Raw genomic sequence first — 15,669 nt, 5'->3', positions numbered from 1 at the left:
CCTTCTCCTTCCTTCTTCCTTAGAGGGGCTACTTTCGCTTTTTGTTTTTGTGAGTACTCTATGAAAATTGGAGTTTAGGTAGTTTGAGGTCTCCCTTGTCTAATCCTGGTGCTCTTCCTTGTCTTGAAGTAAAGTGGAGTTTGTCTTTGTCTCTTTCCCTTTGATTTGATAGGTGCACTTAGGGTAGTTAGAGCAGTTGCTACCCCTTTTTCTGTATGCTTTGGAGAAACTCTTGGTGATTCTTCTTCTTCCTTGCTCTATGTTTCAGAATTATTTTCATCCTTCTGTACTTCATCTTCTTCACCATCCTCTTTGTCTTCTTCTTTTCCATTCTCAGATTCTTCCTCTTTATCATCTTCTATTTCTTCTTCCTTGTCATGGTATGTTTCTTCTTCTCCCTCAATAGTAGTAGTGCTTCTGTCATACTCAATGGCTCGAATTGCTCCTTCTTCCTGTATGTCTATAAATGTTAACCATGCAATAGGGATTCTTAAATTGTGTAGAGAATCTTGAAGGATGAGTTTGATCAACCCATGATGGGCTAGTTGCTGATGTTTTCCTTCTTGTACCTTGATGCTCATGTCTATCATGGATTGTAACAGAAAATAAGGTATACTAAGTCTATTATGAGGAGGTGTCTCTTCTCCAAATCTGAGCTCATGGAGGAGTCTAAAGTGGTATCCATACACTACAATGTATCTAGCTTAATAGGAAATATACTTAATGATGTGGTAACTCACCTCATTCTAGGGATATGGAATGATTTCCCTTCTAACCCCATTTTTTCTTCAATTGGTTCTTTTCCTTCCAAGAAAAAACTTTTCTTTAGAGTGTTTTTAGCCTTGTCCTCTTTTCTCCATGGCAACCCTAGGGGGAGTGTAGTTATTCTGCTAATAATCTTAGGGGTAATTTATACTGACAAACCCTTCACTATAGTAGTGGTACTGGCTCCAGTGAGAGGCATGAATGACATTGCAAATGCTCTAGCCACATCATCATCACATCCTATTAGTAGCTCAAAGAACCCCATCCATTGATGCCTTGTAAAGATTTATACCACAATAGGATGATGGTGTATTTTGGTTGTGTTGGTGGGTTCTCTTTTGTTGAAAGCTCTTGTCATAATTTCTAGAAATTCTTGTTTGAGTGAGGTTTGGGTGGGTCTAGTTTAGGATTTCTAGTAGGTGATGAGGTTCCAGGGTTTATCCTTCACTAACCATCATAGAATTCTCTCTATGCATATAGAAAAAACTCAGAAGAAATGAGGATTTCTTCGTTTTAGATGGAAAACATAGAAGTTATGACACCTACCACATTTCCCTACACTTTGGTGATGAGAACTATTGAATTGATGCTCCTCGGTGTCCTATTGCAAATCTGTTTGGTAATTCCCTCTGTATCGTGTAGTTTCCTGTAGATGCAGGCTGTTTCCTGTAGGTTTCAACGTAGGGATTCCGAGAGAAAATTTCTTTTAATGATCCCTCGAATTTGCATCTGCCTTCAACTTTTTGAAATACTAATACTTCACATGGGAGTCAACAATAATTTCCCTTTGTTGATGATTTGATTGGGTGGTGGGTTGGCTGGCTAAGTACAAATACCTACTTTCAGACCGTTAGTCCCACTACTGGTTCACCGCAACACCTTGCCTCGTAATCATCTCCCACTTCATTCTCTGTAATTTAAATATTTGTTTATTCATTCCCCTTGTTTTGATGTGACCTTTCCACGTGTGGAGTTGACCAACCCTTTTTCTTCTCGTTATCTAACCAAGGGTGGCCAAGCTAACTAGCCACCTTTGCTTATAAAATCAACTTCCTTCCTCATTCCTACAATTTAATCATATTCGTACCTATGACGAAGTATTGTTGAGATGGCATACCTGTTGGTCCTTTGCTTCACTGATGCATGCTGTAGAATGGTGCTAATTCATTGTTCTTTGACCTTGCTTCATATTTTTCAATTATGTTTTTTCTCTTTTTATTTTGTTAATGAGTTTCTCCCTTGATGATGTACAGGTGCTAGCTTTTGTTTCTGTTGAGATTTAAAGGAGCTTCCACATCACTGTGGTCCTTGTGATGAAGGTCGATTGGTGTTGTTGTGGTATTTTTATGGAATAGGTTGCTACAGGAATTCCTACAGGATGTCTACAGGATGTCCTGTAGCTACCTTTTTCTTAACCTTTTGCATCTCTTATTTTCCTCTGAGGTTGAATGGGCATTGGAATGAGTGGAGGATGTGGTAATGAGTGGAATATGAGGTATGATGTTATGGCATGTGTCTTTTTTTCTTCTTTTTTTTCTTTTTCTAGCTTGATTTATTTGATGGATGCAGTGGTGACATGGTCATGGAGGGTGTTGGCTGGGGTATGGTGAAGTCAATGGATGGTTTTTAACACAAAATAGGCTTGTGTCCCCATTTTTCCACTAGACTACCTTCCCTAAACTTTATAAAGGCCTCCTGTAAATCCTACAGGAAACTGCTGTAGTATTACAGGGAATCCTGTAGAAAACATAGAGTTGCTTTAAATTGGCATCTGGAATGGAGTAGCGATGGAAGAACATGGGGAGTATGGAGGATATAAGATGGATGAATGAAAACATGGCTTGTGGTAGGGTATGTTGTCCTCTGTATCCTATGCACACCATCCTCTTACAAACCTGCAAAAACATAATTGTTATTCTTTTGTATGTTTTTTCATTTTTTTCATTTTTTCTTTCTCTTCTTGATTTTTTTTTTTTTTTTTTTTAAATGACAATTAGGTTGCCTCAAAGGAGGTTTTCATACATGTTTCCTACCCTGGGCACCTTAAAAGAGGTTTTCACCCAGAGATTTTTTTTTTTTTTTAAATACTCTTGGGCTTGCCTCAAAAGGTTTTCAACCCAAAAGTTGGACTCAGGTGCCTCATGGAGGTTTTCACCTAATTCCCTTTATTTTTTCTTTTTTTTTTATAAGAACTTGGTAAGGTGGAAGCTAAGACTTCTCCAATCACCATCACTAACTTGCTGATGCTACTGATGAATTCCTGCTTTGATAAGGGTTTCTTGTATACCTTTAACCTATACCCATTGACAAGCAAAGGGATGCCTTCTGCATCGATGGTTCTTATATGAACAACACCATTGTCATGGAAATTTTCTATCACATATGGTCCCAACCATTTGGTCATTAAATTTCCTTTGAAATCTTTGTACTGGGAGCCATACAATAAGGCCCAGTCGCCTTCTTGAAACAATTTGTCCTAGATATTTCTGTCATGCCAGATTTTCGTTTGTACTTGAGTCACTTCTATTTGCAGGAGGGCTTGCATCCTAAATTCATCTAACCAATTCAGCTGGAGAAATATTTCATGTTGTGCCCTTGTGATATCTAGATCCAGTTATGCTGCCATCCTTAAGGTGTTGTACTCAAATTAAATAGACAGTAGGGCTTTCTTTCCATAAGCCAACTCATAAGCACTGAAGTCAGTGGTAGTCTTCCAAGTAGTATTGTAGGCCCAGGTGGCCTCCACCAGTCTATTTTCCCAATCATTTCTATTGCTACTAATCACCTTGGTAAGAATGCCTTCCAATGCTTGATTGGTTACTTCCACTTACCCATTCGCCTATGGCTGGTAAGGGGTGGATTTTCTATGCTTGATCTTGTGCTGACTTAACATATTTTCAATCATGTGAGATGTAAATTGAGTGGCTTTATCAGTGATCAACTCTCTAGGGTATCCAAACTTTTAAAATACATTTTCCCTCAAGAATTCAACCACCTTTTCTTCTGCTTCTACCTTGATATCTTTGGCTTTTGCCCACTTTGTTAAATAGTCGGTGCATACAATCATATACTTCTTCTATCTGGATGGAGGGTCAATGGGACCGATGAAATCCATGCCCCACTTTTCAAATGGCTCGAAAGTCACATGAGGTTGTAGGGGCATTTCATCCCTGGGGGTAGGCTTCCCCATCCTTTGGCATCGATGACACTGGCTGGTATACCTTTTTACATCTTCGTGAAGAGTGGGTCAGTAATATCCAACTTGTAGTACCTTGAATGTTGTTCTTTTGGCTACTAAGTGACCTCCACAAGGCCCATCATGACAGGCCAAAAGGATGTCAAAGACTTCCTCCTCCCTAACACGTCTTCTCAGAATTTGATTCCGACCTAGCTTGAAGATATTGCCCCCAATCCAAGTGAATGGGGTGCTTTTTCTTATGATTTTTCTCGTTTCCTTGAAGCACAAATTTGGAGGGAACTGTGTAGATACCAAGTAGTTTTCTATGTCATCAAACCCTGTAGAGAGAATTGAAATGGCGAATAAATGTTCATCTAGTAGCTGATCATCAACCATTCTTTCATCCCCTGCAAACAAATTCAATCTAGATAAAAAAAATTTGTAACTATATTCTCCTTTCTAGGCTTATCAATAATAGTTAACCCTAATTGCTATAATAAAAGTAACCATCTAATAATCTAGGGATTTACATCAGCTTTGTTCATAAAGTATTTAGTTGTAGCATGCTTGGTATGTAGAAATGTCTAGTAACTAGTAATGTAATGTCTAAATTTATTCAATGAATGCACAACAACTAGTCACACTTTTTTTAGTTACTGTGTATTCTAACTCGAATTTTGACATATTCTTACTGTTGAAGTAAATGACATAAGGTAGCTTGTCATCTATCTGGCTTAGAGCTTCTCCTATAGCTTTGTGAGAGGCACCGGCATGAATATGAAAAGGAAGATCCCAATCTACACCTCAGAGAATAGGTGCAGTAGTCAACTTGTCCTTTAGGGTGTCCAGGGCTTCTTGGCAGCTTTCTGACCATTTAAATTTAGAGTCTTTGGCCAATAACCCAAATAAGGGAGAAGCTAACTTGCTGAAATCTTTTATAAATATCCTATAGTATCTGGCTAAACCTAAAAATCTTCTAACATCCCTCTGCTTCTATGGAGTCATGACCCTTTTGATGATGGCTATTTTATTTGGGTCTACATGCAGTCCTTCCTAGGATATTGAGTGACCTAGAATAGTCCCTGCAGTCATCAAGAACTCACATTTTTTGGGACTAAGGGATAAGTTCATTTCAATGCATTTGTTTAAAAACTTTCCCAGGTTAGAGAGAGCCTCCTAGAAATCACACCCATAAGGTGTGAAGTCATCCATATAAATTTCTACTGCATCATGGACTAGCTCTACAAAGATACTCAGGACTACTCTCTGGAAAGTGGTAGACCAAAAGGAAGGACCCTATAAGCGAAAGTACCCCAAGGATAGGTGAAGGTGGTTTTATCCTGGTCCTCTAGGCTGATATGGATTTGATTGTACCTGCTGAATCCATCCAAGAAAGAGAAGAACTTATTTCCTGCCAAACCATCTAACACTTGGTCAGTAAAAGGTAGAGGAAAATGGTCCCTTTTGGTGGCCTTGTTTAGCTCTCGGCAATCGACACAAATCCTCCACTTTCCATTTTTCTTTGGAACCAACACCCGAGGAGATACTCACTCATTGTCCAAGATAGGGTAAATGAATCCTGCATCTAGTAGCTTCTGCAACTCTTCCTTGGCTATATCCTTGAGAGCTAGATTCATTCTCCTTTGGGGTAGTCGGACTAGTTTGCAACCTTCATTGATGTAAGTGTGGTGAGTACACACCAACGTATGCACTCCCTTCATTTCCTCTTTAATTCCAAGCAAAGGCATCCAAATTATCTCTTAGCATATTACATAACTCTGCTTCTTAGTGTACAAAGAGAGGGGGGTTGATTTTTAATGCTATTTTAGGGCCGAATTCTATTGCCTTGACATGCGTAGGGTTTGAGTCAACTAAGAATAAGCCAATCTGATGGTTTTCCTTGGTTTCTTTCACTACTTCCTCCAAAGACATGGTGTTGGGAGTTTGATTTTGGAGGATGTGTTCAATCAAATCATCTTCATCAGGTTGTCCTCATCCTATGGCAGTTTATAGGGTATAGATTTGGGAGGAGTAGACTTCATCTTCCTCCTCCTCTTCTAGCCATAAAGGTAAGTCATGTTATAGAGATGGCTTAGCAGGAGGGTACAGGACCAACTTCTTAGATAGATGCCCATTGTTGATAGCCATATCTCTAGCCCTGCAGCTTATGTAGGCATCGACAGTGGATAACCAGGGCCTCCCAAGGATTAGAGGATAACCATTGAATTTGTTCTTAGGTTGGAGAACTAAGAAGTCTACAGGGTATTCCTAGGAATCAATGCAGACCATCACATCCTCAATAATCCCCTCAGGGGCTACTGTGTATCAGTCTGCAAGTTGCAAGACTATTGTGGTCTTCCTTAATGATCCCTCAAGATTCAACTTGAGCATAGTATCCTTAGTCATTACATTGATGGCATCCCCAAGGTCAATCAAGGTATGGGGGACAATGGTGCCATCGATGCATACATCTACTATAGGGATCCTAGGATCTAAATACTTCAGGAAAATTACCCACCCCAGCATTAAGTCAAACAGTTGTCCAATGACATTAATGGTAGGGGTGTCTCTTTTTCGCCTTCTTGGATGTTTGAAACACTTCTCTTTGATCATCTTGTTGTAAATGGGGACATCTTTAATAGTTTGGAGAAGCGTAATTTTAACACACATATTTTTCAACTCACCGAGAAGTTCAGTTTCTTCTGGGGTGTGTTGGACTGGATGGGTTTACCTTTCAAGAAAGGGGGGTGGATTCATTCTAGGCACACTTTCCTCTATTTCCTCTTCATTCTCCCTAGGTGGAGATGGAGGTTTGTTATCTGGGAGAACTCTCCTAGATCTAAGGTTAATTTCATGAATTTCCACAACATAGGCAGGGTAAGATGATTCTCCACTGTAAACCTGATGTGCCTATCTATTTTTTTGGTTCAGGTTTTGTTGACAAGGCATCTAAGTATGTTTAGGTGGATCAGGGTGTAGGAGTTGTGGTTGAGATGGAGGTGAAGGCAATAAAGCTGGAGCTTGGTTGTATGGGGGCCTCCACCTCTGGGGTGGTGCATTCCATTGAGGTTGTAGAGGAGTATATGGTTGAAATGGTTGGTTGCCAAATTGGGAAAGGTATTGAAGTGCAAAAGACCAGGGAGAAGGTGTAGACCAAGAGGATGAGATGGGGGTAACCAAGGGGGAATGGATGTGTTTTTATTAGGGTTGTAATAGGAATAGGATGGCCCTTTAATGCCCTGCTGGTATGGTCAAGGTCCATGAGGCCTCCTTTGATTAATGTAGAAGAGTTGTTCAGTCACCCCATCGGTTCCCTGATACATAGCTTTTAAGCCAGGTAGAGAAGGGCACTTGTCTGTGGAGTGGTTTTCATCATAGATTGAGCATATTTCTATAAGGTTCACTGGACATTCATTCCTAGGGTGCCTTCTTGTGCATCTAGGGAAGAAGATGGCTAGTGATCTCTTTGATTCCTCTTGCTTCCATTTGATTTGTATAGTGTCTATTTGTAGAGAAAGGGTTTGCAACATTTCACTCTTAAATTCTTCCAACATATTCCCAATTTCACTTTTTATGGATGTGTTGGAAGAGGATGCACTAGCCATTGTTTGACTAACCCTACCCTTATTTCTAGCTACCCCAGAATGATGCTTGAAAACTGTCTTGATATCATCATAGGGTAACTGGTAGATGTCCCCTCCTGACAACAGGTTTAGGGTTTCTAGAAGGTCTTCCCTGATCCCCCTAAGAAGGACTAACTTAAGTGACTCAAGATCAAGTTTGCACCAACCCTTTTATAGTTGAGCTGGAATATTTCCTCATAATCCTCTAAGGACTCATCATGTCCCAAGGTAATTCTAAAAATTTCCTCTTTGGTATATTTGGACCTACATCAGTCCCTATACTTATTGTTGAAATCTTATTGCATCTGAGCCCAACTGGTGATACTATCCCCGGGTAAACCCATGAACCAGCACAGGCTTGCATCGTTGAGAGTGGATGGGAATAATTTCAACTTCTAATTATCAGAGGTGTAATCATAAGTTCTACATATGACAACATATTAGAAAAAAAAGGTATTTGGATCTTCTGAGGTCAGCCGATGGAAGTGAGGAAGAGCAAAGGGGCTTATTCTTTTCATACTAGTATCTCCATTAGTTTCTCTAATGGGGAAATCACCCTCAATTCTTTCCCTGTCTCCCCTTTCATTTCTATTTTTAGCCATTATGTTTGTTGGAATGGTTTCTTCTTCTTCCCCTATAAGCTCTTCAAAAATCTTTGGTTGTTCGCTAAGGGGTCCTCTAATCCACAGCTACCAAAGAAGAGGGAAGTTTGGATGTTTGAAATGGTGGGGCTATTTCATATAAATTTTCTTAAGTTATCCTCATTCCTACGAGGCATGAAAGGAGTGCCTTTTCTTTTGGGTTTTAAACTACTTGCAGAATTGAAAGAAAACAAAACTGAATTCAAGGTTAATTTTAGGGGCGAATGTTCGCCCTTTGGCGAAATTAAGGGATTTTAAATTTTTAGTGGGCAAATATTTTGTATCATAGTGAATTTTTACAAATCACCTCAAATAGCCCACCTTATTTTAAGGGAGAGGGTAAAAAAGGTAAATTTAGCCCTTGAAATTAGGACTTACAACCTTCCATTCGCCCATTTTCAAGAATAGGTTTTATTAAAGTGAACCCATTCGCCCATTTTCAAGAACAGGTTTTATTTAAGTGAATTCTATGGGTAAAATACCATATTTATAAAAGAGGTATGGTAAATTAATAAAAATATAAATAAATGAGAGGTATGGTAAATAAATAAAACATTTTTTATATTTACTCCATAAGTCACCTTATATACATGTAAGGGTGTAAACAAATAAAAATACAAGTAAAGTGGAGGTATGGTAAATAAATAAAGCGTTTTTTATATTTACTCCATAAGTCACCTTATATACATGTAAGAGTGTAAACAAATAAAAATATAAGTAAAGTGGAGGTATGGTAAATAAATAAAACGTCTTTTTATACTTACTCAAAAGGTATGGTAAATAAATAAAAATATAAATAAACTAGACGTATCGTAAATAAATAAAACCTCTTTTTATATTTAGTCCATAACCCTCGTTCTATTTATGAAGGCTCAAGAAAGAGGTTTTATTTAAGTGAATCCTATGGGCCAAATACCATATAAGAGGTATGGTAAATTAATAAAAATATAAATAAACTTAGTCCATAACCCTCATTCTATTTATGAAGGCTCAAGAAAGAGGTTTTATTTAAGTGAATCCTATGGGCCAAATACCATATTTGTAAAAGAGGTATGGTAAATTAATAAAAATATAAATAAACGAGAGGTATGGTAAACAAATAAAACATTTTTTTTATATTTACTCCATAAGTCACCTTATATTTACGAACACTCAAAAAATGGGTTATATTTAGGTGAAACCTATGGCAAAAATACTATGGGACAAATACCATGGACTAGATTGTTATTAATACCATGCAAAAAACCATTATTAACCCTAATATTAGAATTAATAAAAACAAAAATGGCACATGGTATTGACCCATGGTATTCACCAAAATGGCACATGGTATTGACCCATGGTATTCACTTGGAATGTAGCCTATTTAAATGCGGGAATTAAACCAGCATGTAGCCTATGTTAAGATTCACTAGGATTTTACAAAGTTTTATTATTTAGTGAAAGACTCGCCAAGATCTTACAAGATTTTATAATTGAGTAAAATATTAGCCATGCCTGGTGAGAGATTTGCCAAAAAAATTATATATACATATTATATTATTGATAAAATCGCCTTCCATTTTTCCTATATACCATGGAGATTCGCCCATTTATTATATTTATAAATTTAGGGGGGGTTCTTAAAATTTTCCCTGACTGAATTGTAGCTAATTACTGAATTGAACTAATTCCAGAATGAATGAGATAAGAAAAGGAAAAAATAAAGTAGAAATCACATCTACTCAGACACCTCCCCGACAACGGTGCCAAAAAGTGATGAGCACCAGTATTGCAGCAAGGATGTTTCAACTCTTGGGGCTACCAACTTTACTTTATCAACCAGGGGTTCGTACAAACATGGAGGTGATAGTGTTGTATACAAAAGTATATGTAATTGTTCTACTCTTTGTCACTGCTGAGCTGGGGCGATAGACCATTAGGGTTTCTCCAACCAACCTTCTATTGACAAGAAGAAGTCTGATTACCAATTGGAGAAAGGAGATCTATCCTAATTGGAAGAAAATAAATGTTTTCTATTGCATGAAGGAAAGACTGAAATAAATGCTTGCAAAACAACATGAAATTCTCTATCTCCTTGCTAATATACTTTTCTTTCAAAATAAACCTATTTTAACACATGAGATTTTAACTAGCCTAAACATGAAATATGATCTAGAGAGTGCTAATCTGTTGTGTGCAAGAATAGTTATAAAATAAGTTTTTCTTTTTATCTTTTTGCTTGAAAAATGTAAATTCTAATATTGCTTGGTTCTTTGGTAGGGGAGACAGGTGTGAATTAAAATGAGTATAATGGTTCATATGAATTGGAAGGCAAGTAGGGACCTAATCCAGGCTTTTAGTGATGATTTTTCACAATTCGGGCTCAAAATGGGCCACTATAGGTTTTCCTATAGGATGTCTATAGGAAGTATTAGTTCACCTATAGGATCCCCTGTTTTACTACAGGAATAGGCCAAAAGCTTAAGGAGTGGTATAGAAGGTGGGATGGATCTTGGAAAAGGTGAATAAGGAGGGAATAAGGCATGGGAGTGATAGGCACTAACTTTGGGCTCAAGCCAAAGCTTTGAGATGGCTGGATTTGCTCAACAGAGATGGCAAGTGTTCCTCTTAAGACAAGAATTCAAATTGAGACCTTAGTGACTTTAGGCAATCATGCATGGATATGTCTGGGTTGAGGTTGATGAGATGAGGTCTCCCTGCAATTTAAAAACTCCTAAAATCACCAAACATCATTCTTGGCATTCATATATAGACTCATCTAAAACAAGAAAGGTGTATTCGGGTAAGAAAAAACAGAGATATCACCATTTTCTTGCTAAGCCCATGCATGGAAAGGCTTGGAACCAATATGAAAGTGATATGAAATAAGTAAAAAACTTATGAAATTAGAAAATACCAATTGCAACTTATCTATGAAACTCCAAGATAATGACCTAATTAGCAAGAAAACCCTAAATTACACAAAAAACAAGAATTTTGTCTTTTTGGGCTGCATGAGAAGTATTCCTAAAACCGTGATCCCTGAAAGGGAGGAATGAGGTGAAAACCACTTGTTGTCAGCCTTTTCGGAATATATTCTTATCACTACATTTCCATTGTTAGAACTGTCCAAAAATGGAAGCAAACTAATCATATCTACCAATGCTCTGTAAATTAACAACACCACAATTAATTTAACTCTAACTATGAAGCTAACCTAAGCATACATATACAACAAGAGGAATCTTTGCTACTAGGGTTGGGTCCTAACTCATGAGCTTCAACCCTCTAAGTCAACTTGGTCTTGGATTAGGGGAATGCTAGTCATTTTCATTAAATAAATCAAAAATACATAAGAGTGCTTAGTAACAATGCTTCAACTTAAAAACTGCTTAGCTATCTTGAACAAAAAATATGAATCCTAATGAGGCCCTGAGCCTCTTGATTTATACAACTGAAGTTACTAACAACTTCCTTAAATTTAGGGAGGCTTGGCTCTAATATTGAGATCAACTAGTCTTTAACTGTCACTAGCTTGGCTTCTAATGAACTTCATGACTCGGCTGCTTGCAACTCCGAGCTGATGAGATTTGATTGAGGAATCTTTGAGTGAGTGAGGAGTTAAGGAGGGAGATCCTGTCTCCTATAATCCATTTTTCTTGTCTCCATTTGAGTTCTTGCACTTTAATTAGCAAAAATTTTCTCCAAAGCCTACAACCAATGCACATTAGAAAACTAGACATGGCACCTCATCTTTACTCTCCTCATTAAGCGAAACATAATTAAAACATGTAAAGAATGATGAGAAAATTTGATTTTAGTAAGATGAAGGTGCATTAAGGTCCATATAATTAACCCATTGATGAGCCTGAACATCACCCCCATACTGAAAATGTTTCTCATCCTCTAAGAAAATCAATATATGTCCATGTCTTTCATTGCTTTGGTGGCTTCCCTGACATTCCAAGCTTCGACTCTAGCCTCCTCCTCTTGTGGATAAAACCCTTCATTCCTCTCTATTTCTTCCCAATGCTTTTTTCTTTCTCTTCCTTTCTCCCCTCTAACATACCTAAAAGAAATAATGGGCTAAGTTTTACTCCAATCTAGTTTACCATGAGTCTTTGTAATGTTTTCTTATACATTGGGATTCTCTCTAGTGCATCCCTCATTCTATCAGGAGAATGATATTCTTTTATTTTTAGGTTGTAGGGTAAGGTATTCCATCTCCTTTGGTAGGCTTTATTTGTTGTCATCTCCTATAAATATTAGCATGTCTTAAAAATGAGTGACTGTCTATTCTTGTATGGGAAGGTATCTTGGTGCAAGCTTGGGATCATTTGTAATGAGGTTGTGAGTGTTGATAACAGCCATTGGGTTACACTGTTCTTCTCTAATCATAAGGGGTTTTGCTTCTTCTCCTACCAATACTTTTTCATTTCTGTAGCTTTGGCATACTCATGACTCATCCAAGATTCCAAGGCCATTAGTTGTAAGTCCCCTAGCCACGGATTTGGGTCCCACACATTTAAACCTGTCAGAGCTAAATTGTGTAGGTAGAACATAGATATCTTTGCTCTATCTTCCAAGGTTCTTTGATCACATAGGTTAATGAATTTCCTGTAGTCTTGGAAAGCCATAGTTCCTCTTTGTACTAGGGTTTTTATCTGAAACTGCAGCATTGTTCTTTGAGGTATAATGCATATGACTTTGTTGCCATCTTGCATTGAAGTGCTTCCATGGATAAAATTGTCATAGTTGCCAATTAGCCTTCCTTTTATTGTAGCTATTTTCTTAGCCAGGTGTTCTCAGCCTCTAACTGATATTTCATCATTATTTCCCTGTCTCTTATGCTACTTAGTTCTTTTCCCATTTCTTACAACTTCTCTTCCAAGTGGCCTACATCCTCTACCCCTTTTGATTTAGTAATTTGCATCCACCTATGTGTCCTTGCCTCTCTTTTTCAAGTTCAAGGAATAGAGGAATGGAAACTTTTTGTGGTATGACCCTACCTCCTTTAGTGAATCTTTAGTAGGAGATAAGGTTTGGTTGTGGGATAGGTTCCTTCAGTTCCTGGGCCTCTTCCTCTATTTTTCCTTAAGTAATTCCTTCCTCTTTTCCTTCCCTTTCCCCTTGCAGCCTTTCCTGAACTCTTTTCTTTGTTTCCTATAGGTTTGACAGGGTTTCCCATAGGATTGTTTCTACTTCCTATAGGTCTGACTGTGTCTCCCGTAGGAGACCTTTTCTTATTGTTGAGGTTGACCTGGTGTCAGTCCTCCTAACATAGGTGATTGGAAACTTGGGAGAGGCTTGTTTGGATATTCCTTCTCCTTCCTTCTTCCTTAGAGGGGCTACTTTCTCTTGCTTTTTTAGTGAGTCCTCTATGAAAATTGGAGTTTTGGTAGGGGTTTGAGGTCTCCCTTGTCTAATCCTAGTGCTCTTACTTGTACTGAAGTAAAGTGGAGCTTGTCTTTGTCTCTTTCCCTTTGATTTTACAGATGTACCTAGGGCAGTTAGAGCATATACTACCTCTTTTTCTGTAGGCTCTAGAGATACTCTTGGTGATTCTTCTTCTTCCCTACTCCATGTTTAAGAATTGTGTTCATGCTTCTATACTTCAACCTCTTTTTCATCTTCTTCTCCATCCTATTTTTCTTCTTCTTTTCCATTCTTTGATTCTTCCTCTTTGTCATCTTCTATTTGTTCTTCCTTGTCATCCTTTGTTTCTTGTTGACTTATATGGGCCTGACCCAGGTTTGGAAGAATTATTTAGCCAAATAAATCTTGCAACTACTGGCCCTTTTAGCAACAGCCCGTGGAGCGTAGACTAAGGTCTCACCCAAGGTAGCAAGGAGGGTGCTAGAAACAGGTTTCCACACCCTTGGGATGTCTAGATGTGGTCTAGGGGTTTTGTGCACTATTTTGTAGCCTCGCACTACTATGTTTCTGCGTAGATCTGGACTCGGGCTACTTCTTTAATACTAATTACATAATGATGTATCATAAATTATATCTACTTAGAAGGGTCTTTAAGCAAACATTTATCAGAGGTAACTAGTTCACGCACTCGGAATAAAGATAGATTCACATATAATCATAACATAAGCATATGCACATGGATAAAACAATTATATCAACCATACAAAAGCTAGATCCAAGATAATTCAGATTTCACACAAAATTTCAGAAGCAACTTATCTTTATTCAATTTCTTCACTAATACATCTAGATCCGCCTTGCACACTTAGCTGTAGGGGTCCATGCACACAGTTACGGACTCTTCAAGGCCTCTATGCAAATAGCTACAAAGCATTATCTACCACCCAATCCCTCGAATCGAACTTACAGATGCTTTCAAACTTTCTTTCTCAAAAACCCATCACATATCAAATCCACAATTCCTATAAAAAAACTAGCTACCCCTACCCATAAAGCCTCGCTCTATTTATACATTTCCATGACTCGCGGGATGAATCAACTTACATTTCTTTACATTATTTTTGGGTGGAATACCCTTTGGCTCAACTTATTACAAATCGTGCTCCGCTCATTCCGTGGAGTCTTTACCCTATCTAACCCAAAATTTTAGGCTTTGTGCCGCATGACCATTGCGCAGGGCTTCTGCTACCTAACAGTTCCCCAACACAATCATCATGACTCATCCTGAGTCACTGAGCTGGTGTGGAAATATTTGCATGGAGGTCGGTTAATAGCCTCTGTGCTTCTCTTGTATTGGCAGCAAACTCTTTTGTCAGTCGCTGTATCTGTTCCACGCGTGTCGTCGACACATCAGTCTCTGTCTATGCTAGCTCCATGGTGGCATATTCTATCTGCATGTGTGATACCTTGCACTCTATGGTGGTCGAGACTGCAAATGCCTCATCCAGCCACGGCTAGAGATGATCTTTAATCACCACTTCCTTCTATCTGGTGGTGTCAACTTGGATTTTCATTTCCTCGCCTTCCCTTATCTTAGCCAAGCATTGCATAATAGAAACGGTTTGCATGGTTCCTTTGATCACATCATAGGCTTACTAGAGCTCCCTGGCCTCGATTTCCAGTCACTAAAGTGTTGGATCTTCCTGGAGGGAGGTGAGCATAATAAGCGACTGGGTTAACAGGTTAGTACATTCCTTCATTGAATGTGTGAGCATCTCGCACCCAAAGGTAATGATGTTTCTGCGTTGCTCGGTGATCTCTAGGGGTGTCGATAGCAGAACCTATATTTTTAAGTCTGTGATCTGTAAACTGAGCACCAGTTGAATCCACGCAGCCTCCTCCTTTGCTTGATGGAACCCGGTAGTGAATTTGCGGATTTATTTCTCAATGGCAACTCAGCCTCAATCTCTAGCTCAGGGGCACTCGAGTAGGCTTCCGCTACTAACTAATCCACCTCTTTCTTCTGTGTGACTACTTTGTCCCATTATAGGCACAACTATTCTATATTAATTTTTTGTTCCTAGAGTACCTGTTCGGTGCAGCT

Source organism: Pinus tabuliformis, chromosome Q (assembly GCF_031772625.1).
Source record: "Pinus tabuliformis cultivar Carrire ecotype Pingquan chromosome Q, CPIR1, whole genome shotgun sequence".
In the NCBI taxonomy this organism is placed as follows: Eukaryota; Viridiplantae; Streptophyta; class Pinopsida; order Pinales; family Pinaceae; genus Pinus; species Pinus tabuliformis.
The sequence above is the reverse complement of the archived record's forward strand: the minus strand, read 5'-3'. Positions refer to the sequence as shown.